The 25,943-nt window shown below is 34.7% G+C and overlaps 1 protein-coding gene across 1 annotated transcript in view; it reads right to left on the bottom strand.

Moving 5' to 3' along the window:
* Window positions 1-24,288, bottom strand: part of LOC126973856 (uncharacterized) — a 168,790-nt gene extending 144,502 nt beyond the window's left edge. Inside the window, exon 1 of the mRNA XM_050821203.1 lies at window positions 24,121-24,288. The gene's annotated coding sequence lies outside the window, so the exon portion shown is untranslated. The remainder of the gene's footprint in view (window positions 1-24,120) is intronic.
* Between the last annotated feature and the right edge of the window lie 1,655 nt (window positions 24,289-25,943).

The following is a 25,943-nucleotide window of genomic DNA, read 5'->3' as shown; positions in this document are numbered from 1 at the left end:
GAAAACTGTCGAAATAATTTGTTATCTTTTTAAAGTGATGGGTTATCACTTTAAAAACATAACTAATTGTTCTGGGATTAATTACACAAATAAAACTGAAAACAAAATTTTATGAACGATACGGGACTCAAACCCGCGACCTCTCGCATTCCGTGCGAGCGCTTTTTCCAACTAGGCCAACCTTTCTAGTGACGTATCATTTATAAAATCTTGTATGCTTTGTTCAACTCTCAGGTTGTGGCTTCATCTACAGGATCTACTTTACAGTTGATAACCTGCTCAACCCCAGTATTTGAATATTAGGAAATTCATTTGAGATGTCGCTCTTGCAAATCTAAATAATTTGTAATGTTTTAAAGTGATAACCCTCACTTCTGGGATTAAAACACAAAATAAATTTGAAAACAGAACTCGAATGGTAAGCTCAGTTGGAGAGATTGCGGGTTCGAGACCCGCATCGTTCATAAAATTTTGTTTTCAAATTTTATTTGTGTATCAATGTATATACAAGTGAAACTAATATATAAACCAAATAAAACGTTTGTATGTGTGTGTTCGATCCACTTTCTCATATATATTATGTACTTATGTGGCGTCTTTAACTGTTTCTCGTATTTATGCGTCCGCGATATAATCTGATAAGTATTTATATATTTAACATATAAAATTATCTGAACATAAAATCCGCTACGAATGAAATACGTGAAAGTAAGTTGAGGCGTGTGAAAGTGGATATTGCACAATGTGTAATTATGTTCAATTAAATGAATATTAACAAATATCACTAATTTCAACATTATTTCGATGTCATGCAATAAACACACATACGTTTTTGCATTATGGTTATTATATTGTACATAATATTATGATATATTATTCTCACGCTAACGAAATATACAGAAACATATTTATAAATGTTTACACGATTCTAAAAACTGTTATCTATACATATAAATATACATATAAATAAAATTGGAGTTGCACCAAAAAACGTTTATAACCATTTTTGTCTGTTTGTCTGTCCGTCTGTTTGTTCCGACTCATCTCTGAAATGACTGGACTGATTTTGACGGGACTTTTATTGGCAGTTAGCTGATGTAATAACGAGTAACTTAGGCTACATTAATTTTAGAATAAAATCTTTTATTTTATAAAAATAATGTTGCAATGTCCAAGAAACGGTCAACTCTAAAAATAATTTATATGGCAAAACAACATTTGCCGGGTCAATGGCTTAATAAAAATATATTATTTTTGCGGTTATAACAAATCTTCTAAGTAGCATTTTGAGTGAATGAATGAAAAGTGTTTATTCGAAAGGTATTTTCTTAAATATACTTAAAACAAAATAAACAAAATAACTCCACCAACGGAATTCTGATGACTGTTCTAACAATGTATATAATAACGATATTTTCTAAAGATGGATGGACATCCATCTTAATAAAAATAGAAAATAAGATATTTAATATAAGTAAGTAATTTGTAATTTATTTAATTTAATATTTTTGCATGGTTAGTTAATTCGATTTAGTTGTAATTTAATTGTAATTTTGATTTTAATTTGTATTTTCTATGGGTTATGCCTGAAAAAAATGATTATTATCATTAATACTACCTGTCCGTTACAAAAATGGTCCCAACTCAGCATGTTTGCTGGTTTGAAAACCAACGCTGATCTTCCGTTGGGCATTAATACTAGAAATATGTTTTATTTATTGCACTGTTTGACATGATAAAAAATATTCATATATTACAACGTAGGTACATCAATTCTCACATTATTATCAACATATTGAATAACTAATATTGGTGATATTAAATAGAACGAAACGGCTAGAACAATTTAGATGGGAATTTCAGTAACAAATAGTTTATGGTGCCACTCCACGACTACACAGAAAAAAATGTATGGTCTTTACAAAATCTGATTCAATTGCCAGATAAAAGAAATCCGCGCAGACGTTCGCTGGCAGTTATTATAAATAATAGCTTTCACAGACCTTCATAAAAACTTTACCTTTTTTTGATTTGAAGGGATTTGTGCCAAATCGGATATTACCTTTTGAGTGCAAGATGCTGATATAATCTTATACAAAGCAATACAAACACATAATTATATTTTTATGTTTATTTAACTCTATAAATTTTGTGTTTCGCGCACCGAGTCAGTGAAACACACAATAATTTTCTTCAATATAACCACATGTAACCTCTTTATTAGAAGAACTTACCGTCGTATCAGATTAAATTAAGAATGTTTCGTCTAGAGATTTGTAACTTAGCGAGATATATACAAACTAGCATTAAAAACTTATATATATAACAGCAAATTAATTGAAGTAGGCGTAACTTTGCGGAAATCCATAATTATATAAATGATTTGAGTTTTCTTTAGTGTTAATCCCGCCAATATTTGTCTTTAAACAATTTGACACGTGTTTCGCCTCTACACGAGGCATCCTCAGGACGTGTTGTCACGCCAAAATTTGGCACGAGACTTGAATCTCGTTTATATATACAAACAGCACTTAAAATGGTAGGTAAGATAAGGCTGCTATCCACAGAAATCGCCAAAATAGCGCATAGTTGAAACCTTGACGGTTTATACATAAAGCTTATATTTTCACAAACAATAAATATACCTACAGAATGTGAGACGAAAAAAACTTTTTCATAACATTTCTTTTTTTTTATAGAAAGTGCGAAAAAAAATCACCAAAATAACCCTTTTACATTTGGAGCCATACTAATAGTTCAATCTAGATAAAAATTGTACGAAAATTTATTAACTGTACATCAATACTATTTAACATGACAGTTTTGTTATTTTCATAAAGAAAATTATTATATTTGTAATAAATTAAAAATGCTTCTAATTCCGAATTAAAACAATGGCTATCTTGTACGAGAGAGAAAAAATAGCTCCGCTCGATTCCTCAAGATTGCTTTTAAGGCTCGGTCCCCAGCCTTAAAAGCAGACATGCAGGGGCGTGCATACCATATAGGCATTTAGGCAGTTCCTACCTTGGTAATAGCCTACATAAATATAGAACTAGTGGTAAAGTTGATTAAGTTTAATTTGGTTCCGTAATTTATTATCTAACTTTTATTGAACACTTCCTGATAATTTTTTTCCTTAGGCGTGATCCTAAATACCTACAGTAGGTAGTCTCGAGATTCGATATAGGTACAACTTCAATATTAAGACCGACTAGTGAAATCCAGAGTGCCTACTTCGCTAGAAAACCAGTGGGAGGCTCCTTTGCACAGGATTCCGGCTAGTTATGGGTACCACAGCGGCGCCTATTTCTGCCGTGAAGCAGTATTGTGTAAGCATTATTGTGTTTCGATCGGAAGGGCGCCGTAGCTAGTGAAATTACTGGACAAATGAGACTTAACATCTTATGTCTAAAGGTGACGAGCGCAATTGTAGTGCCGCTCAGAATTTTTCGGGTTTCTCAAGGATCCTGAGCGGCACTGCATTGTAATGGGCTGGCTAATCAGCTGATAGTCCTCTTTGTCTCAATAATCATGGTAATAACAATTGTAAAAGCGAAATAATAGGATCCAAGTTACAAGCAAGTGTGATGAAAAGATCCTCAACATATCGTCTAGACAAACATACAGACATAATATGATATTATTGTGACACTCATATGATTTAGCACCGACTTAAACTCGACTTAATAGAAAATACTTCAGCTATCTGGCGTTATTCCAGAGCGGAGTGAAAGCTGGAATAGTTTTCCGTCCACTTCAGCACGGTCTGCGGAACGAATCACAATTAAAATTGCAATTTGATTAAGACTTTGGACAAGTGTACAAATAGAGGCGTTTTAAAATGTGCCAGTGTTGGGATTTAGCTCGAATTAATATAAATTATATTAGAGGCGCATTAGTAACAATATAGACTGGAATGATTATCTTACATCCAGATACACAAATAAAATTTTATGAACGATACGTCACTCGAATGGTTGGCTCAGTTGGAAAGAGCGCTCGCACGGAACGCGAGAGGTCGCGGATTCAAGTCTCGCGTCGTTCATAAAATTTTGTTTTTCAAATTTTATTTGTGTAGTTATCACTTTAAAAACATAAAAAAATTGTATAGATTTACAAGAGCGACATCTCAAGTCAATTTTCTAATATGCAAATATTGGGGTTGAGCAGGTTATCATCTGTAAAGTAGATCCTGTAGAAGAAACCACAACCTGAGAGTTGAAAAAAGCATACAAGATTTTATGACGATACGTCACTCGAACGGTTAGCTCAGTTGGCAGAGCACTGGCACAGAACACCAGAGGTCGTGGGTTCGAGTCCCGCATAGTACATAAAATTTTGTTTTCAAATTTTATTTGTGTATTAATCCTATAGTGAGGGTTATCACTTTTAAAACATAACAAATTGTTTACATCAAGATGTCGTCCATTGAAAACTGACACAATATTGTATCAGTGACGATGTTATTCTCTGGAGAAACAGCACAAATGCCCAGGACATTACAAAACATTACAGACTCATGTCTACCTCATTTCAAAAAAAAAATAAAATTCTAACCCTACCCTCCATATATATCTTCGAATATACAAATTAGTGGAAAGAAATTTACAACAATTATACCAAAACAGAAAGTAAACCCCGTCGATTTCCCGAAAGGTATATAAATATAGAATGCTGGAAGAATTTCCTACGCCGCTTCTTCTCTCTCAGAGCGCCATTTATTTCCGAAGCTACCGCTTATCGCGAAGATACCGTAGTATCTAGTATATTAGAAATGACATCAAAATAAATTCTTAAGTAATCAATTTTGAGAACATAAATGCCTTTCATGCCTTTTAATAAATCGGAGTCTTTTCATATTTCGCGTTGGTTATTCTTTTGGTGCGGAACTCTAAATAGCACATTTGTGCTAAGTCTAAAATTCATCAAGTTACATAAAGTTTATACTTATATCAAGATAAGCAGAATTATCATAATCCGTGAATTTTGTCTGTCTGTGAGCACCTGAATTGCTGTTGACAACAGCCGCGCGTCTGACATGCATTATGCATACGAGCAGTGTGACGTCACTCCGCTGCTTCACCGAATGTTCGCGACACCAAACACATTTATATTTGCGAACTCATTATCCCGCAGACAAATGTGGGTTATCGTTGAATACAAATCAGTTTAAAATGAGCCTGTTTATCTTATTTTTTCTTCAAATATCATGTTTTTTAGAGTTCCGTAGCCAAATGTCAAAAAACTGAACCCTTATGAATTCGTCATATCACAGCCACTTTTATTGAAACCAACTACTATTGAAACTTGGTAAGTAGATAAAGATTGTTTTTCTTCAAACCCATCCGTGTGGCTATGGCTTAGGTCTTCAAAAATGATATTAAGATTTCTAATATAATTTCTTTCTAAACTCTTCCATAGTGTTAAAATTTGTAACTTCTAATAATTTAACTTCTAAAATAAGAGAATGATAAAACTAAAAAATATATATTATGTACATTACGATGCAAACTTCCACCGAAAATTGGTTTGAACGAGATCTAGTAAGTAGTTTTGTTGTAATACGTCATAAATCGCAAACATATATAATGTTACTTGCTGCTACGGAACCCTTCGCCCTTCGAAAAAAACATACCTACATAGGTCCATCAATGTTTAGTTGTGGCCGAGCTTTGTACTCACTTTTCTCAAATAATACGCGGATTTTTTTTATCGAATAGGAGGACAAACGAGCGTACGGGTCACCTGGTGTTAAGTGATCACCGCCGCCCACATTCTCTTGCAACACCAGAGGAATCACAAGAGCGTTGCCGGCCTTTAAGGAAGGTGTACGCGCTTTTTTTGAAGATACCCATGTCGTATCGTCCCGGAAACACCGCACAAGGAAGCTCATTCCACAGCGTTGTAGTACGTGGAAGAAAGATCCTTGAAAAACCGCACTGTGGAGGACCGCCACACATCCAGATGGTGGGGATGATATCCTAACTTGTGGCGTGTCGTGCGAAGGTGGAATTCGGCGGCAGGAATAAGTTAAACAGCTCTTCGGATCACTCCCCGTGATAAATGCGGTAGAAGACACACAATGAAGCGACGCCTCTACGCAACGTCAAGTGATCCAGCCGTTCACAGAGTACTGGGTCCCCGAAATTAAAACTAAACATCTATTGTCGCCTCCAGAATTTCAAGTGGCGTTAAAGTAAGTTCATCACACTCATTGTCTCCACTTTATCTTTATTACTTTTTATAACCAATGATAAACAACGAATAACAATAATGTTTCCCGCGTTCGAAATTTAAATAAAATATTTGATTAGTTATGTTTTGGAGATCGTTCCATTTTTGAACTATACAATAGATATGAATTTACTATGTAATTTATTTGGTCACTAAACCACGACCGATATGTATTTTCATACAATTTTTTCCTCGCATGTTTGGTCAGTACAGCAATTTCGATTTACTTATCTCCAAGAAGGTTCTCAAAATAATACTCCCTGCATGTTTGAGAAAAAATTGTTATTTAGGAAAATAATCGAGGATGCGGTCTATTACAAGATGGATGATCACAGCGACCGGTATTGAGTCATCCATTCAATGGACTCAACTTTACAAGGTCGACGAGGCTTCAAGATTTTATTAAAACTCTGCATGTGCAATGTTCCTCCGCGGTAGGTAAAAAAATTGTGTACTTTATTACGTTGATTCCTGAAGTATAAACACACGGAAAACGACCGAAATTAATTCAAAATGCAAAAATACTTTAGAGTATTGTAAGTTTCTCTCGTGGTCATATTATGCATTATACGTCAAAATAAGTTCTGTGGACGCTCGCGAGTGGCGCTTCAAATATTCACAAAAAATGTCTGTCAAACGTATGGAACAGCCTATCCAGTGGTATTTATACAGGTCAGTGCACAAATGACATTAATTGCATTCGAGATCTGAATGTGGATCGTGATTAGGATTGTATTATTATTTATGATCAGAACGAGGTAAGCAAAACGTTCACTTGATAGTAGGTGCTGTGTACAATACAATGGCGCACAGGATTTCAGCGACTCTGCGATAGGGCTGATCACCTTTAGACATTAGAAACACTATTAGGGCTTGCACACTACAACTTCCAGGCTGAAAAAGGCGCTGGTGTGGTGCCCATCTAGCCGGCATTCTGTGCTAAGAGACTGCCCACTGATAAATAACGATCCGCTTTAGTCTGCATCTGTGAGGAAGTTTCAACTGCTGAAGATTTAATAATCTATCTATTCTATCTATATATATAATGAAAACGGTCCTTTTTGAGGCTCAATCACGCCCAAACCACTGATTGTATCGACATGAAACTACCACAACTCGATGCGAAATTTATTCTAGATGGTTTATGGCTACTTATTTTTCGAATTCCAACGTTCCTTCATTAATTCATTTCCTTAGCGAAGCGGGCGGGATATATATATAATTATATACCTATATATAATGAAAATGGTCTTTGTTTGAGGCTCAACCACGCCTAAACCACTGATCGTATCGACATGAAACTCCCACCATTCGCTGCAAAATTTATCCTAGATAGTTTATTGCTACATATTTTTTCATTGTATTTGTAATAAAATGAATAAAATTTAATTTATTTCCTTTTAAAATTCGCCCAACGAAGCGGGCGGGAACGGCTAGTACGAGTATAACTATATAAATAACAATAATTCGGAACAGATTTTGTATCAAATGTTTAAACATATATTGTATTTAGGATAATTATTTAATAAATGATATCCGTTGATAACAATACTGACTGGCAATTATTAATGTAGAATAAGAAAAAAAGATTCTCCTTCGTACTTTGATCTTAACTCAATATATCTAACAAATCTCATGACGTCACCACACGTCCCAAGGCTGTGCTGAGAATGATATTAAAACAAGTATTTTATAACATCAGTATATCTGCTCACATGCCAGGTAAGGAATGGAGTTGAATGCGGATATTTTGTGCTGTTATGTTTAAATTAAAACTTGTGTGGCATTATGAAATGCCAGTTGACTGTAGCCGGCTTGATCATAATAGACAACATTCATAATAATTATTGCAAGAAAGAAAACATTTACAATAATTGAACAATAAGATATTAGTAAGTAAGTATATCTTTATTTGGAACAAACACTACAAATACAGTTAAACATTAACAAAATATAAAAAAGGGTGTGTGTAGTTATGTATGCAAGTAATGTAAGTTCTACTTCTTTGGCCTAACGAAGTAAAAATTATTAAAATTATTTATTTCTCGTGCTATCTACGTTTGTAGACAGAACAATGTTGTAAAAATCTTGCAATGATGGCTTTGACAATCAATTATTAAATAACGAATACGGCTGTATGGGCTTGAACCTTTTGCCTAATGGACGAAGAAACCAAAAAAAAATGGATGTCGCAAACGTCAGTAAATTTTAGGAAACAACTTCACCCTGTTACTTTTGTGTTACAGTGATGCTCGCGCATCTCAAAATTTCACTCTCAACATTTTTTCATAACGCGCCTAAAGAAGTATAACTTCAATAACAAACAATATGAACAAAATATGAAAAACTAATCCTAATAATTACGAATATAATATACATGCCTTATCTAATTAAAACTAATATACATCAAGAATTAAAGAAAAAACTAAAGTAAGACTTATTCTAGATCAACATAATAAGGTGGTGTTTGCAGTGTTTTGTCCCAAAAAGGTTTGCTACTGAGCATATTACTTGGGTATAACCCAACACTGATTTTCAGTAGCTACCTACAAGAAGGCGGTCGTCACGATTACAGCCACAAGTACTTGGACTATTTAATATAATAAGTATGTAGTAATAATCCTTAATATTTGTAATCTTATAAATTCAAATTCAAATATTTTTATTCAAAATAGGATGTGACATCACTAATTGAAAGTCAAAAAACTACCACCCATTCCAAAATGAATGCCTCAGGCCTGAGAAGAATGGGCGCAACCAACACTGTGGGCTTTTTTTTATATCTTTAAACGAGCAATTCTTGTATATTTTTTTTTATTATGGAATAGGAGGACAAACGAGCGTACGGGTCACCTGGTGTTTAGTGATCACCGCCGCCCACATTCTCTTGCAACACCAGAGGAATCACAAGAGCGTTGCCGGCCTTTATATAATCTGTATCTCGGAAACGGCTCCAACGATTTTCATAAAGTTTAGTATACAGGGGATTTCGAGGGCGATAAATCAATCTAGCTAGGTTTCAATTTTAAAGATGTAGTTTTATCCGTGTTTTTATGAGAAACAGCTACAATAACATTAGAATACAAAGGGAACTTTCGCCACTATACATAGAAGACTATAACAGCTCAGATGGGACATTGGGTGATACGGAAAGCAAAAGACTGCGGTTCGAATCCAGATGTCTTATTAGTTTTTTTTTGTTTAAGTTTTGTACCTTCTCAAAAATCCGAGCAAGGCTAGGTTGTCCAGATATTAATATTATAAGTATCCATTCAATTTAATCGAAACGAAGTCATAAATAATCATTTATTGAAAGACGGATCGGCCACCACTCATACAAAAATATATTGTCAGGCAAGTACGATAAAACCTGATTATCTTGTACAGAATGTTTTACAATAACTGGTATAGGACTGGATGTGTCGGTAACGATAGCTGATCCTACATTATTTTGAACAGAATATAATTCATATTCAAATATTTATATTCCAAATAGGATTTAAAATCACTTATTGAACGTCAAAAACTACCACCCATTTGAAAAGTGTGCCTCGGACTTGAGAAGAATGGTGGCAAGAACTCAGCTGGCTTTGCAATGCAAATAATATTTGAAAACAAAATTTATGAACGATGCGGGACTCGAACCCGCGACCATCGCGTTCTTTCAACTGAGCCAAACGTTAGAGTACGTAAGCTTCATAATCTTGTATGCTTTGTTCAATTCTTAACTAACTAAAATCTACAAGAGAGATTGACAAGAGCAATATCTCAAGTCAATTTCCTAATATGCAAATATTGGGGTTGAGCAGGTTATCAACGACAAATATTGGCGGAATTAACACTAAAGAAAACTTAAATCATTTGTATAACTATGGATTTCTGCAAAGTAACGCCTAATTCAATAAATTTTGTGTAATTTATCCCATACGTGAGGGTTATCACTTTAAAACATAACAAATTGTTTGAAAAATATGGTTACAATGTAATATCGTACAATAAACATTTATAATTAAATAGCCTGAGGGTGTTTGCTTCATTCCCAGTCTGTGGTATCATTAAGAAAATCAATTATGTTGCCACACAAACGTTTTTACAACAATTCTGAATTTTTTATTTAATAATACAAATAATAGCTAGAGAAAAATAAAAAAAACACGCGTTTTTAAACAAACCAAACTAAAAAGAAGGAAATATTTTCTATTTTTTAGTACGGTTTTCTATAAAAGGCTTTCTATAAAGGTATTAGTTTTTTTTAACTACTATTTATTATAGGTAGGAACCGAATTAGGTGATTAGGTTAGAATTACTCGTGTCAGTAAAAAGTGTGCCTGGGTCTTTTTTTTATGAAATAAGGGACGAGACGAGCGGGAGGTTCAGCTGATGGTAATTGATACGCCCTGCCAATTACAATGCAGTTCAGGATTCTTAAAAAACTCAAAAAATCTGAGCGGCACTACAATTGCGCTCATTACCTTGAGACATAAGATGTTAAGTCTCATTTGCCCAGTACTTTCACTAGCTACGGCCTACGGCGCCCTTCAGTCCGAAACACAGTAATGTATACACATTACTGCTTCACGGCAGAAATAGGCGCCGTTGTGGCACACATAAACTAGCCGGCATCCAGTGCAAAGGAGCCTCCCACTGGTCTTAGTTGCATCTTATAATTGAAACAACAAAAATAGGACAGAAGTCCGCATGGGATCTCATCCAGGGATAATTTTAGATAATAGTTTCATCATGCCATCCAACACACTGATCAACCCCGGATGACACGAGATTATTAAATTGAACGACGGAATAATGGTTTTATAATGGATACTGCCTCTACAGATAATGGTTAAAATATATTGCTACTTTATATTATGTAAGCCATCAAATATTGGATCGTATAGACGTACTCGTATGTACTTAGTTACTTATATGAAATTCAAATATTTTATGAATATCTTCGGCCGTGCTCGTCTTTTGGCCGTGACACAAAATGAGTCGGGCTTTTGGTTACAAGCCTTGCCTTCTGCGCCGATTGGAACGCTACTTGACAATATGACATTGTCAATATGCGTATCACTCCGGCTCGGTATAAAACTGAATGAACCACATCAATGTAGATGTGGCGTTCAGGTAGATGCTCTTGGACGCCACGGGTTATCCTGCCTAAAATCGGAAGGCCGTATCAGTCGTCACGCCAGCATTAATGAAGTCATCCGCAGGGCATTTGCCGCTCTTAATATACCAGCTGTTTTAGAGCCAAATGGTATTACCCGCCGCGATGGCAAGCGTCCTGATGGAATGACACTGGTGGCTTGGGCACGGGGAAGGGCGCTGGTGTGGGACGCTACTTGCGTCGACACTCTGGCTCCTCCTCATGTCCAAGTTACGTCAGTTGGTGCTGGTGCTGCTGCTTCGACTGCCGAAGACAGCAAGCGTCGCAAATATGTTGGTCTCAGTGAGTCATACATCTTTGTGCCGTTTGGTGTCGCGACACTTGGCCCGTGGGGCCCAGAGGCGCGGAGAATGTTCAAAATATTATCTTCGCGCCTCAATAAGGCTACTGGAAACCCAAGCGCTGGCAGCTATTTCGGTCAACGGATCAGCCTTGCTATCCAACGCGGTAATGCTGCCAGTATTCTTGGTACGCTTACACGTAATGATAGTTTTAATTTTATGTAGTCGTAGTATTGTAAATATAGTTATAAGATTTGTTTTGATTAAATAAAAATATTTTATATAAGATATTTAATATATTATATATTTTATAAGATCTTGGACTGCTGTATCGCCAAAGTTCAAGGTATATGTCAGGTTCTACCACGTATTTGAAAAGATATGCCTGAGACTAGAAATTTAGCGGACCTATTATTATAGCATTAATTAATATTAATCTAGATTCTATAAGTATTTTCTTTGATTAACGCGAGTATTACAAATTTAGATCAAACACTTTTAAAGGATTAAAACGCGTGTTATTGTAACGGTTTTACATTAGATGTTTGCGTAAAAGTTACATTTTTATTTAAGTTAACCCAACGTTTCAAGACCTTTCCAGATCTCGTTTTCAGAGGGACTGCTTAAATAACCGTTAAATAAAACAAAAATGTAACTTTTACGCAAACATCTAATGTAAAACCGTTACAATTACATGCGTTTTAATCCTTTAAGTGTTTTATTTAAATAGATTCTATTAGTTTAAACGGCGAAATAAATCGTAGTGTTAGAAATGACATGAAAATGAATTCTAAAAGAACAAATTTTGAGAAAATAAATGTATTTTATGCGCTTTAAAATAATTAATTAAAACGTACTCCAGCTGTCGAAAGGAAGAGACTGCGCTACTAACCCCTACTGTCAAAATCATCATCAAATAGTTCTTGCGAAAACCACGAGTAACTAAACATTTTTTACCGATTTCGTAACAAAATTTGCTTACGATTTTGTTCGTGTTCTTCGCTTTTATAGTTTATATTTATATTGCAGTATCCCCCCATCAAAAAGGTGTGGTATATATTAACCCCCTTATTCATAATAGTCTGCTAACTTAAAGCATTGCTAATTCTCACTCTGTCTTCTTCTATTGACCTAAGTCAGAATGAGAAAAAACACTCCTAAGCGGCTGTTTATAGTTAGCGGACCATTATGAATAAGGGGGATAGTAATTTACGTTATGATAACTTAACCACACAGCGGCATATTTTAACAATTATTTTAATCTTGAGACACATGTATTTTAAGATCCGGTTGAAGAAAACCTATATACTTTGACCATTTAGATTGTCTCGGATGAACAGCATCAGATATTGGTACACACAGTTTTTGATAAGTTTAATGTATTTCTCTTCTCCATTCAAAGGTCAAGCTTAAAAATTTGGTTACATTTCAAGATGGTGTAAAATGTTTTCAACAAATTCCGATTAATTGTCAGTCTCATCATGTCTGGTAATCCGTATACCATGTAAACGTACAAAAAACCGTTAGATTCTCGATAAAACGTTACGTACGTCTGCGTATTCCGCCAGTTGAAGCGTTAGCAAAATAATTTTATAATTGCCATTCCATAATAAAACTTGCTCAAACGCGTTCCGTAGAATGGGGTTACCATAAACTTGACGAATTGTAGAATAAGCAATTTAAATTATTTACTTATTTATTTTTATTATACTTTTAATATAAAATATGTGTAGGTATAAGGTTTGAAAGGGAAATATTCAAATTATTTAGTTTTAAGTACTAAAAACTACCTAATTGAGGTTAATTACTTACATATTACATTGTATTATACGTGCATTAAAACATGTTCGATACATATGTCAGATTTCTTATTGCAATAAAATATTTATAAATACTTTGATAGCAGCAATAAATCTTATGAATTAAAGATAATTTTAAAATGAATTATAAATGACCGCAAAAATGCCTTTATTTATTAGTAATGTATAGGCATTAAATTTTAAATATATTTATTTTGCTATAAATTACATGATGATATCTTAACTGCTTTTCAATGAATACACGCACTGCTATGTAATACTAAATGTTTTTTTTTAAAGTATGACTTTTTTATAGGTTTTAAAGCAGGACTTTCCTGTAGAAGTTATAAAATAGGGTGAAAATAACAGTTCCTATTTACTAAGGTCTCGTAGGTTTCCTAACTATGGCGATAGCTAAAAATATTCGAAAGACATACGATATAAAAAATCGAGCCTTTTAAGTATTTGGGAGAACTTTTCATGCTATTTAAATAACAAAGAAAATAAGAAGAAAAAAAAATGGAATGCTCGTTCTATGGCAACATTGAGTCTGCTAAGATGTTTATAAATGGTAATAAACCCATAGACTAACAATATAATAACGTAGAGACAACTTGACAGCCCGATAATACGTGACCAATTTAGATCTGTCTGCTGTCAATTTACGCGTTAGCTGGTGGTTAACTAGTTTATTATTCAAAATACTAAGGAGCTAATTCCAACCAAGCGTGGCTGACCGTTTACGACTTGTCAATCAAAATAAGTTACAGTAACAGTAAATTCCTTTTTCTTATCTATCTTGCTGTATCTCCGTTATAGATGTTATCTTTTGCACACTTTCTTCATCAATACGATAGGATATCGTTAGTCTATGAATAAACCAGTGGACTTTGTCCAGAACGTACGTCCATACCTACGTAAAAAACAAACTATAAAACTGTTTTTTATTTTTAAACTTTAATACCTTTATTATTTTAACTAAAAACGTGGATAGGAGACGGTATTCCACAACGAATACTTAAGTTTCCTTTCGTAAACCCAACAAAAACAAATATATGAAAATACGACCGAAGCTTGTGAAATATAATCTAATATATAAAATTCTCGTGTCACGGTGTGCGGGACCGAACTCCTCCGAAACGGCTTGACCGATTCTCATGAAATTTTGAGTGCATATTGGGTAGGTCTGAGAATCGGGCAACATCTATTTTTCATCCCCCTAAATGTTAAGGGTGGTCCACACGATTTTTTTTTTATTTTTTTTGACAATTTCTTTAATTTGTTTGATTATGAGTCAGCATTAAAAAATACATACAACTTCAAATTTTCACCCATCTACGATCAACAGTTACTTTTGAATCGCGATTTTAATATCGGCAATACAACGTTTGCTGGGTCAGCTACTACTATAAAAGAATACTTTGTTGCAATGTGTAATTATGTTACTATGATGCATATATTTACATCTCGTTTCTGCTAATCGCTTCTATTAAGTAACTGTCAACAAACACTTATCTTTGCAGTTAATAAACAGAAATTAATTTAAATATGTATTGCAAATACAATGTTGTTCATACACGTTGTTAAATAACACCATGATGATACGGGATGATACAATAGTTTACTGCGGCAGGCGCCTTATTTGAAGTCAATTTTATAATATTGTCATCAGAACTTTTAAAACAGTAAATGTCAAGGATACTCAGTAGATACGGGAAAACGGGATAAATCAAAACACCCGTATTGTGAACCGCCAGTAATGGAATCACATGGCAACTGGATATTTCGTAAATGAATTCATATTTGTTATAACCATAATGTTAACACCAGGAACAGACAAACTTATGATGCCTACTACTCGGCTAAGTCGAGTTAGTAAGTCTTTTGTGGGGCGATGTATATGGTGTTACAACAAGATCCCAGAAAATGTTCAAAACAAAAGAATTACGTTATTCAAAAGAATTGTTAAAAAACGTTTGTGTGGTAAAGGTTACTATAACATAAATGACTTTCTTAATGATACCACAGATTGGGAATGGAGTGACCGCCCTCAGGCTATTAAATAATAAGTTTAATTGTACAATATTACTTTGTAAACATATTTATTCAATGAAAAATAAAAAAGCCCGCTGAGTTTGTTGCGCCCATTCTTCTCAGGTCTGAGGCATTCATTTTGGAATGGGTGGTAGTTTTTTGACTTTCAATAAGTGATGTCACATCCTATTTTGAATAAAAATATTTGAATTTGAATTTAATAACAGATCATATAATTAATAAAGCTCGTGAGTGATATAATTATAAGTAAGCTGGGTACAATCTGTGCAATTCTCCCGCCGCGCACCCCGCACTATTGAGACCGTTTGTAAGTTTTATGCAGCTTCCTGCCCCAGTTAATTAGTTTGTTCATTAGTATGTGTTAGTTTAACCATGCAAGTTGAATATGAGCCATTTTCTAATACCCTAGAGATGAAAACCAATTATATGCTGAATCAGTTTCGGTCGTAATGCATTTTCAAAAACTGTACATAAATGTGGGCAATTTATAAAGTAAACCGGTTTTATTCATTGATTAAATTTAAAATAAGATATTGTTTTAAAAATGTTTATCTATTCGACAGCTTTTAACAGTAACTTAAAAAGTTACAGTATCTTGTAAATAATTGGGTATTCACTATCATGAACTCATGGTCACCTTACTCGTCGCTGTTTTTGCATCTTCCGTCCAAACCGGTTTTAGATAAAGCCTCAAATGAGGTTTTACTCTATTTAGAGTGCGACTATCTCGCCTCAAAACTCGCCAGAATTAATTCGAACATTTTCGGCACATACCAACCGTAGACAAAAGATTTTAATTTAGTAATGTGAAACGCAAAAGCATTTTCGTAAGAGCACGCTTTAATATTTTAAATAAATGAATTTTTATATTAGTTGTTTGGCAAAAATGTTTGGTTACTACTAAGTGATAAAATTTATTCGTACCGGCGCCCCTGCAGATTACGCTTCCAAACCCAACACAGCGAGTGTTACTGCTGAGCCTAAAGACACGATCGGATATGGTTCGGCAGAACCATTGGACAGTCCGGTGGGCTCCTCGGACTTTCTGGAATCACTTGCCGACTGCAATTTTCCCCGAACCGATACGATTTAGTGTCGTCAATCTTAGAGCATGCAACACATCGTATGTCCATGGTTGTTTGCTTCACGTGAACCTTTTGTCCGTTTGCTCCCTCTTCCTCTTCCCCCTAATCGAGAAACAATAGCATGGACTACTATCATTTTTATTGTATCAGTTATTAATTAATCTAGTTAAATCAATAGTGAAGCGCTGCCCATTGCAATGGTTGATTACACTGTCGGAAGAAAACTCATAAGCGTAAGGTCACCTGTTGGTAGGAGAACCTTCGCCATGTTTGAAGTGGTTTTGGTACGGTATGGGATACCCATTACACATTTGCGCTTGTCTCTTGGAGAGTATAATAATAATAATAATAATATTGACACACTTTTCAGGCCACGGCCAGCAACGCTCCTGTGATTCCTCTGGTGTTGCGGGAGATTGTGGGCGGCGGTGATCACTTAACAACAGGTGACCCGTACGCTCGTTTGTCCTCCTATTCCATAAAAAAAAAACTTTTTTCACAAATTATCTTGCCCCAAGTTAAGCATATATAGCCTGTGTTATGGGTTACAAGTCAATGATATATTTAATACAATATACTTACTTAAACATACATAAATTCATATAAACATACATATAATCATACATAAATACATTTAAACATCCATGACTCGGAAACAAATATCCATATTCATCATATAAATGCTTGCACCTACCAGGATTCGAACCCGTAGTATGGATGTTACGTGTCTCGTCAAACCAAAACCATACTGGTGAAAGCTTTAATATCTACTGTATTTTGTCTTTTTTTAACTTAAATGTATATCACTTTAACGGTTCAAAAGCGTCCTTGACGGCTCTTGCTTCCCTCCTCACCTGGCATTTACCAATGTATTCGAATTCATACGTACGTTAAAGCGACGCTTTTTAATCACCAGTTAGCCCGTATTAACATATGCTCGTTTTTCCTCCTCTTTCTTTAGAGTCAAAGGTGCAATGATCTCATCACTGGCGTTCTAAGAATAAAATAGGTAATATTATGAGAAAAACCTTGAAAAAATGAATGAGGCAAAATTTGTTGCAAACAATAATCTGTGGTTTTCCCCAAGCGTTGTGCGATATAAGAACTTTATCGAGCGTTACTTTCATGGTAGGTGAATACCCAGCAAAGAATATACATACAGTATATATACCAGTAGTGTTGCCAACATCAGGCTCAGTATTAATTAATTAATAATCTTAATCAGCTTATATTTATCTGTGATTAAAAGTCGATCCATTTCACCGCTTGACGTTACCTATGTCATCTGTTATCCGTATTTTAAATCCACTCTCCAAATATTTGGGGCAAGGAATGTAAAAACGAAGATTAATTTGAGGTTTAACGTTTATAACTGGTAGAACATTTATGTCATCCTTGGATTAAACAATTGTAACTGGTGTCCAAACATCAATATTCTATTTTGTTTTTACTAAAACATCGTTGCTATGACGACCTGTATAGCCGAGTGGTTAGCGATCCTACCTACTACCACCTAAATAAACTGCACACTTCTAGACGAAATGAGTACATCAGAGGAAGTTTTAAAGTTGCCCCAATAGTCGAGAAGGTCAAAGAGAAACGCTTAAGGTGGTTCGGTCACATTCAAATGCGCCCAGACGATCATATATATATTTTTTTTATGGTAATAAGGGACGAGACGAGCAGGACGTTCAGCTGATGCTAATTGATACGCCCTGCCCATTACAATGTAGAGCCGCTCAGGATTCTTGAAAAACTCAAAAATTCTGAGCGGCACTACAATTGCGCTCGTCACCTTGAGACATAAGATGTTCAGTCTCATTTGCCCAGTAATTTCACTAGCTACGGCGCCCTTCAGACCGAAACACAGTAATGCTTACACATTACTGCTTCACGGCAGAAATAGGCGCCGTTGTGTTACCCATAATCTAGCCGGCATCCTGTGCAAAGTAACCAAGTAAGGAAGAAGAAGTTTCCGAGTGATGGATGTTTAAATGTATTTATGTATGTTAAAGTAAGTATATTGTATTAAATATATCATTGTCTTGTAACCCATAACACAGGCTATATATGCTTAACTTGGGGCAAGATAATTTGTGTAAAAAAGTGTGTAAAAAATATTGTTATTATATATTATTATTATTATGAAAAAAATATTTAATAGTTTTTGCCTCCTGTCCTCTGTCTACTTATGACATGTACTTCTATCCATGTTCGTAGCAGCCGAGCGAAACTCTCTAAGAAAAGAGCGATTCATTCTCTAATTGTATGAAACGTGCAGTCATTGATAGATTGACAGATGACGGCTATAATCTTGTAAAAAACGGAGATAGCCGAAATCCACTACGTTTTAAGCAACTGTTCGCTTTCAAACTTGCCCGATGCTACTGCGTCACCAATCACCATACAGTAATTACTACTATTTTAAACTTTTATCTTTACTTAGGCAGTCCCGCCCCTTAAAACGTAGTATTTACATCCTCTTTGGTTCGTAGGTCATCTGACGCTGATGACGTTGAAAAATAGGGTTGTCAATCGTTAGAAGGTAACCCTTACGTACCTACGTATCCAGAAAAACCAAAGAAGATTTATTTGATGAAATAATTTACCACTTTTTTGTAGCTTGAAGACTGTTGCAAGCTTCCGAAAACCTTATACTTATAGGTAACAAGGACTAATCCCACATACCCAGTTGGTATAATTTTTAATTCTGTCTTCGATACTGAAATTCCTAATATGACACTACAAATTAATATTTATATGTATAATATTATTTTATCTGTACCAAGTGGGTAATCGGAGCGAAATTGAAATTTATTCTGTTATTTAAAATTTAATTATAACTAATGGGACGAGCACTAAAATAGTAGTTAGGTACTTCATGGGTCACGAAGGGCTACTGAAAATCAGCGGTTTGTTTGTTTCATGCCGATGCTGCATGATGCTGACTCAGCACCTTTTGATAGCAATGACTGCTGCCATAGATAAGAACACTTATAACTAAACTGCTGCACTGTTATTTCAAATTAGGAACACCAATATAATTTACTTAATTTTTTTTTTCTGTTATGAATATTTTAGTTATTTTAATTTGGTGTTTTTTTAAGTTATTATATTAATTTATTACCCTTTATCCGAACACTAAGAAATTTAAGTATGTTCCTTACGATGATGCACCAAACTTTATAACCGAAATCCGAAATTTACTTCGGTTAGTCGGTTAAAGAGTAGATATGGTAAGGAAGATAAATAAATTAATGACAAATTCAAAGTGCATTAAAATAAGTAAGATGAGGTCAACTCTTTATTGTTAGTTCGTTTTGAGACTTTAGACTTAGTCTACAATATAATGCCTGACAATTGACGCGGATATTGCGATATTGCCTTGTCCTTATTATCAATTCACAAACAGCGCGTTTTAAAGTGAATAAAAAACGGCCAAGTGCGAATTGCTACAATACTATAATTAATAATATTATAAACAATTTGTAATTTTTTTAAAGTGCTCACTCTTCTAGGATTAATTCCAAATCAGTACCCCTAAAAACGAGATCTGGAAATGTCTTGAAACGTCGGGTTAACTAAAATAATAACAAAAAATGTAACTTTTACGCAAAAATCTAATTTAAAAATATAGATACAATAAAATGCGTTTTAATCCTTTTAAAATTGATCAATAATTTCAAATTTATTCAAACAATTTTAGTTGCATTTTTTACCGTTCAGGAGAACCAAGCTCCAAATTCACGCGAGATCCTCGCCGATAATCTAGGCAAGAGCGACATTCCCGGCGAGAGCTTCTTTAGGTACACACACGCAAGGTTCTCAATACAGGTCTCTCGCTACCGACCCTGAGAAACATGCAAGCGTGGAGTCAATAGAAGTTCTCTTCTGTCTCGCACTAAAAAACCGACAAAAATTGGAGAACAAGGCGAGAACCTGCTAAGATTATGTGAATCGGTTCCACATTCGCGTTTCTCTCGTGAATTTTTTTTGTTTAAATAAGGGACGAGACGAACAGGACGTTCAGCTCAGTGCCGCTCAGGATTCTTGAAAAACCCAATAAATCTGAGCGGCACTACAATTGCGCTCGTCACCTTGAGATATAAGATGTTAAGTTTCATTTGTCCAATAATTTTACTAACTACGAAGCCCTTCACACCGAAACAAAGTAATGTTTATACATTACCTACTGCTACACGGCAGAAATAGGCGCCGTTGTGGTACCCATAATCTAATCAGCATCCTGTGCATACGAGCCTCCCACTGGTAATACAATGTGGAGCGGGCTTATGAGTCACCTGAAGGTAAGTGATCACCGCAGTAGTACTCTTTTGCAACACTAGTAGAATCAAATGTGGTTGGACACTCTTAGAAACACAGCTATAAGATGTTTGGTTGTACTTAAAAGTTCCTTGAAAGTCGCACTGTGCTTCTCCATCCAGATAAAAAGAATGGTATTTTAATACATCCATCTATCTATCCTCTTTACATTGTTTTAATATTACCGCATCAATTTTAAAAGTACATTAAATTATTATCGCTCGTCCACTTTTGTCGTCTGTACCGCCAAGTGCGGTCACTGCCTTATTATTAATAGTGAAGGAGCTACCGGTAACTAACACCGTAGTTTCCATACACCGCAGTTCCTTGTGGTTTTGTAGCCTTCTTGTGGTCTATAACTACACATTAAATATTATAAATTAAGATTGGACATAGGCATATTATTTTAGATAGATCTAATAATTCTAAGTTTGGATATTGTGCTGAGGTTATTGGTATTCGATGCAAACTGCTCTTCGAACCTCAATGCGATATGCATATGTTGTTACTAATACTGTCCAAAACACAAACAGATGCATGTGATATATTAATTTGTACAAAGCTAAAATAATTATGTTCTAAGTAATGCAACCAGGAAAAGGAGCCTTTAAATAATTATATAATATTGGAAACTTAGCTCTTACCAGTGTGGGACCAGTGGGAGGCTCCTTTGCACCGGATGCAGGCTAGATTATGGTTACCACAACGGCGCCTATTTCTGCCGTCAAGCAGTAATTTGTAAGTAATGTGTTCAGATCTGAGGGCGCCGCAGCTAGTAAAATTACTGGGCAAATGAGACTTAACACCTTATGTCGCAATGAGACGAGCGCAATTGTAGTGCTGCTCGGAATTTTTGATTTTTTCAAGAATCTTGAGCGGCACTGCATAATGGGCAGGGCGTATCAATTACCATCAGCTGAACGTTCTGCTCGTCTCATCCCTTATTGTCACATAAAAATGTGAGCCAACGATTGCTGAAAGTGTTACAGGAATGAGGTGGTCTAGCAAAAGCATAACAATGAATGAATGAACGAAGGATAAAGGAAGAATATAATATAAAAATAGGTGAATTAGACCCAATCCCCAAACTCTAGAATATACCGAAAACGACTCATGACACGACAAAATTGGTTGATCTTGCATTTAACCTTTACTTACCTGAGCAAGATCATAGACAACGCAAAGAAACCTTCAACTTAGAAAGGAACATGCTAAGTGCATTGTTACGTCTGTCTGTAACACAGAGTCTGTATGGCCAATAACATGTCTGACTAACTAGACTGAGTGATTGATTGACGGACTGATGTTATAGTACATAGGACTCGAATCTACAACAGTTGTACTATAAGTTATTTTATATATTATAAATAGTTACTATAAGCATGCTTTTATTAGCTTGGTAAGTAGATTTGTCTATGTAACGAAATGTTTGAGCGTTTTTTTCACCCATTGTTACCTATAAAGTCAAAGTTCTTTATTTGCCAGAAACATTCACAAGTTGTTACAAATTTAAGAGTAGGCACATGTTTCGTCTTAACAGACATGCAAATATTTCAGTGGTTTCGTTTTATAATATTATAACCTAACACAATCAATAATTAATGCTACATTTAATTTGACGTAAAGCTTAAGACTAAAGGTAAAGACCCTACAATATTACAATAATAAATGAAATAATAAGAGATAATGTAGTAAAAATAATCACAAAAAATTATAATTTAATAAAAATAGTATTAACGTCGGATTGAAGTGGAAATTTGCATACTTATCTAGCAGTCCGTAATTTAAATACAGGTACCCTAGTCTGTCTTACTTTTATTAGATTGGTAGGTATGTTTGTTTATGAAACAGGACATTCAAATGTGGTTTTCGACCCCTAAACGTCGGATTGGACCAATAACAATTCATGAATCCAATAATGTGTACTTTGTCCCATTTATATAAACTGGTTCTTCAGGATTAACGATGTTTTCAAGCTTTTTACAAATCTATGTACATTTAAAAAAAAACACACTGTCTCTAATTTAAACTTATTAAAAAAAATATTCTTTTATTTTGGTTTGCTTAATAGTCTACAATTTTATTATGTTATCTAGAATTGTGTAATATTTGTAATAATATACTACCAAAATTTCTCGTTCCAGGGTTCGGCGAGTCAACTTCTCCAGGAGATGCCTCGTGTAGAACCGAAACAAGTATGGTTAACTTGGCAAGCTGAAGAAAACTCATAAACATAATATAGATAAATTATTACAATCAACGTTGGTAAGTACCTACCTACCTACCTACTTAGTGGTTTTCTTTATGAGAATATAGGCGGTAACTTAAACATTATATTTTTTTTATATTACTTAGTGGTCAAGTAAAGGTTTAAGAGCAGAATGAGTCATCAACATTGTTGATTAGACTGTATCGTAAAGAAAAATATGAACTACCTACCTACATACCTAGAGGTACTAAGTGCGTCAAACCATCATCTTAGTAGTCATAAAAACCTACCGACTAGGTACACCTCTTAACTTTTAGTGAAGAAAAACATGCCCTAATTCGTTTGAGTTTTCGTAATAATAAAAATTCCATTCTTAACAAGTAAGTCGTAACTTGTAAATTGAAACTTAAATGACAGATTGACAACTCAACAACGCGAACGTTCGTGACAATAAACAATAATTTCACAGTTACAATAAGGTTTTTCCGTATGTAACTTATTGTTAGTAGTACCTACAATATAGACATTGCAATAACCTTGATAATTAAATGATACAAATCGATTTTAAACGCGTGATGAACCTTTGATGAAACCTTTTTACGACTGAATTACTAATTAGGAATCAAATGAAATAAGTAAGTACCTAGTAATTCTTTATCAACAATAAGTAACAAACAACCTTGGCTTTAGGTAACGAAACATATAATATAAATGAAGTAGTAATATTTAGTTTTATACAATTTACACAATTGTGTAAATTTTGTTCGGTAACCTTCAAGCTTATCGTTCTTTGTGGCTATTGAGAAAATAAAACTTATAAACAATAAAGAAAATTAGTTAAAAAATCATTTAGAAGTGGCTTTCATCTTTTTATCCGCAACACCATAATTATAATGTTATGTGTAACTTGCGTTAATCCTAGCTAATCGAAACATTAGATAAAATGAATATTATTTGTACCTACCGTAAAAATCCAACAAATTTTCACAACACACATGTATCAACTTCACAGAACTAATACCACAGCACAAATCCCAAGCCGTCACTTTGTATCGCAAAAACAAAAAGTTATTAGTTTTTTACGAAAGTATCGAAATCGTGAACACGTAAATCGACCTCTCCTTACGGCGGTTGATCGCGAACTGATATTTGAAAATTATAGTCGAGTCGTCAAGTAACGAATCGTGGCTCGTGAAATGCGATAGAAAGGCATTATTTGAATGGATCGTGGTATGTATGAGAGAGATAGACGATGGTAGCGAAGCGGAATTTGTACCAAGAATCAAGTGACCACATGGCGCGTTTTGTTTGTTAAAATAAGTTTATTGCCGACAACTATTTATAATAATAATCTAAGTTTGCGGATTTCCCCAACTTTGGGACAGTTCATACTATAATTGAACAAGTTTCTAAATTATTGTTTATGGATAGCACTCTACGGAGTGCATGTCGGAACGAAAATAATTTATTTGTCAATCTTTTAAATACACTTTTGTATTTTTATCTAACAAAGTTAATACTGGATTTGTCCTTTCATTCCAATAATTTAAAGAAAAACATTTTATTTTACTTATTGAAGAGGAGGACAAACGAACGTACGTGTCACCTGATGTTAAGTGATCACCGCCGCCCACATTCTCAGTGGCAGGCTCATTTGCACAGGATGCCGGCTAGATTATGGGAACCACAACGGCGCCTATTTCTGCCGTGAAGCAGTAATGTGTAAACATTACTGTGTTTCGGTCGGAAAGGCGCCGTAGCTAGTAAATTACTGGGCAAATGAGACTTAACATCTTATGTCTCAAAGTGACGAACGCAGTTGTAGTACCGTTCAGAATTTTACTGCATTGTAATGGGCAGGGCGTATCAATTACCATCAGCTGAAAGTCCTGGTTGTCTCGTCCCTTATTTTCACAATAATAATTCTCTTGCGACACTAGAGGAGTCACAGGAGCGTTACCGGCATGGGCGTACCCAGAATTTTGTAAAGGGTGGGACAGACGCAAAAGAAATATAAAATTCAATAAGATATAACATAAGGCTATGAGACTTATTATTTCATTTTGAAATCACCTTCATGTTGGTAATTCTAAAACACCAACAACATAATGAAGATGGAATTACGTAGGCAATTAGAGTTTGCCTCGTTACTTTTTAGCGTGGTTAAGTACAGAATACCATTTTACCTATATAAAAGGCTTAAGTGGTTATCGGACTCAAATGAGAGTTATCAGACGCGTCACGGCAAGATTCTCCTCGAAGTGCCTCTTCACGGTACCGCAGCATTTAGGGGTAGCTTTAAATACAGCACCTCCAAATGCTGGAATGATTTGCTCCACCTATTAAAGATCAAAAAAGTTTGTTCTCCTTTAAAAACAAACTGAAATCTTTACTATTAGAGAAACAAAAGTGTTCAGAGGCATAAAATTATAAAATAAACAGCACAAATAAATAAAAAATAGCAAAATATGTCCTATTTAATACAATTAAAATGAAAATCTTTTAAAATTCGCTTTCAAATTCAATCTTCTTAGTTTCTTCTCTTATTCTACTATATTTGTATGGTCACTTTTAAGACCTTTAACAAAAGGAACCGTGTTGTCATAAAAGGCATTTATTTTCTCAAAATTGATTCCTTTTGAATTCTTTTTGATGTCATTTCTAATAACTACTAGATACTACTACCGCTTCGGAATCAAATGGCGCTCTGAGAGAGAAGAAGCGGCGTAAGAAACTCTCCCAGCATTCTTTTTTTGCGCTCTTTTCAATAAAAATATACAATATTGT

Source organism: Leptidea sinapis, chromosome 30 (genome assembly GCF_905404315.1).
Source record: "Leptidea sinapis chromosome 30, ilLepSina1.1, whole genome shotgun sequence".
Lineage (NCBI taxonomy): Eukaryota > Metazoa > Arthropoda > Insecta > Lepidoptera > Pieridae > Leptidea > Leptidea sinapis.
The sequence above is the reverse complement of the archived record's forward strand: the minus strand, read 5'-3'. Positions and strand labels throughout refer to the sequence as shown.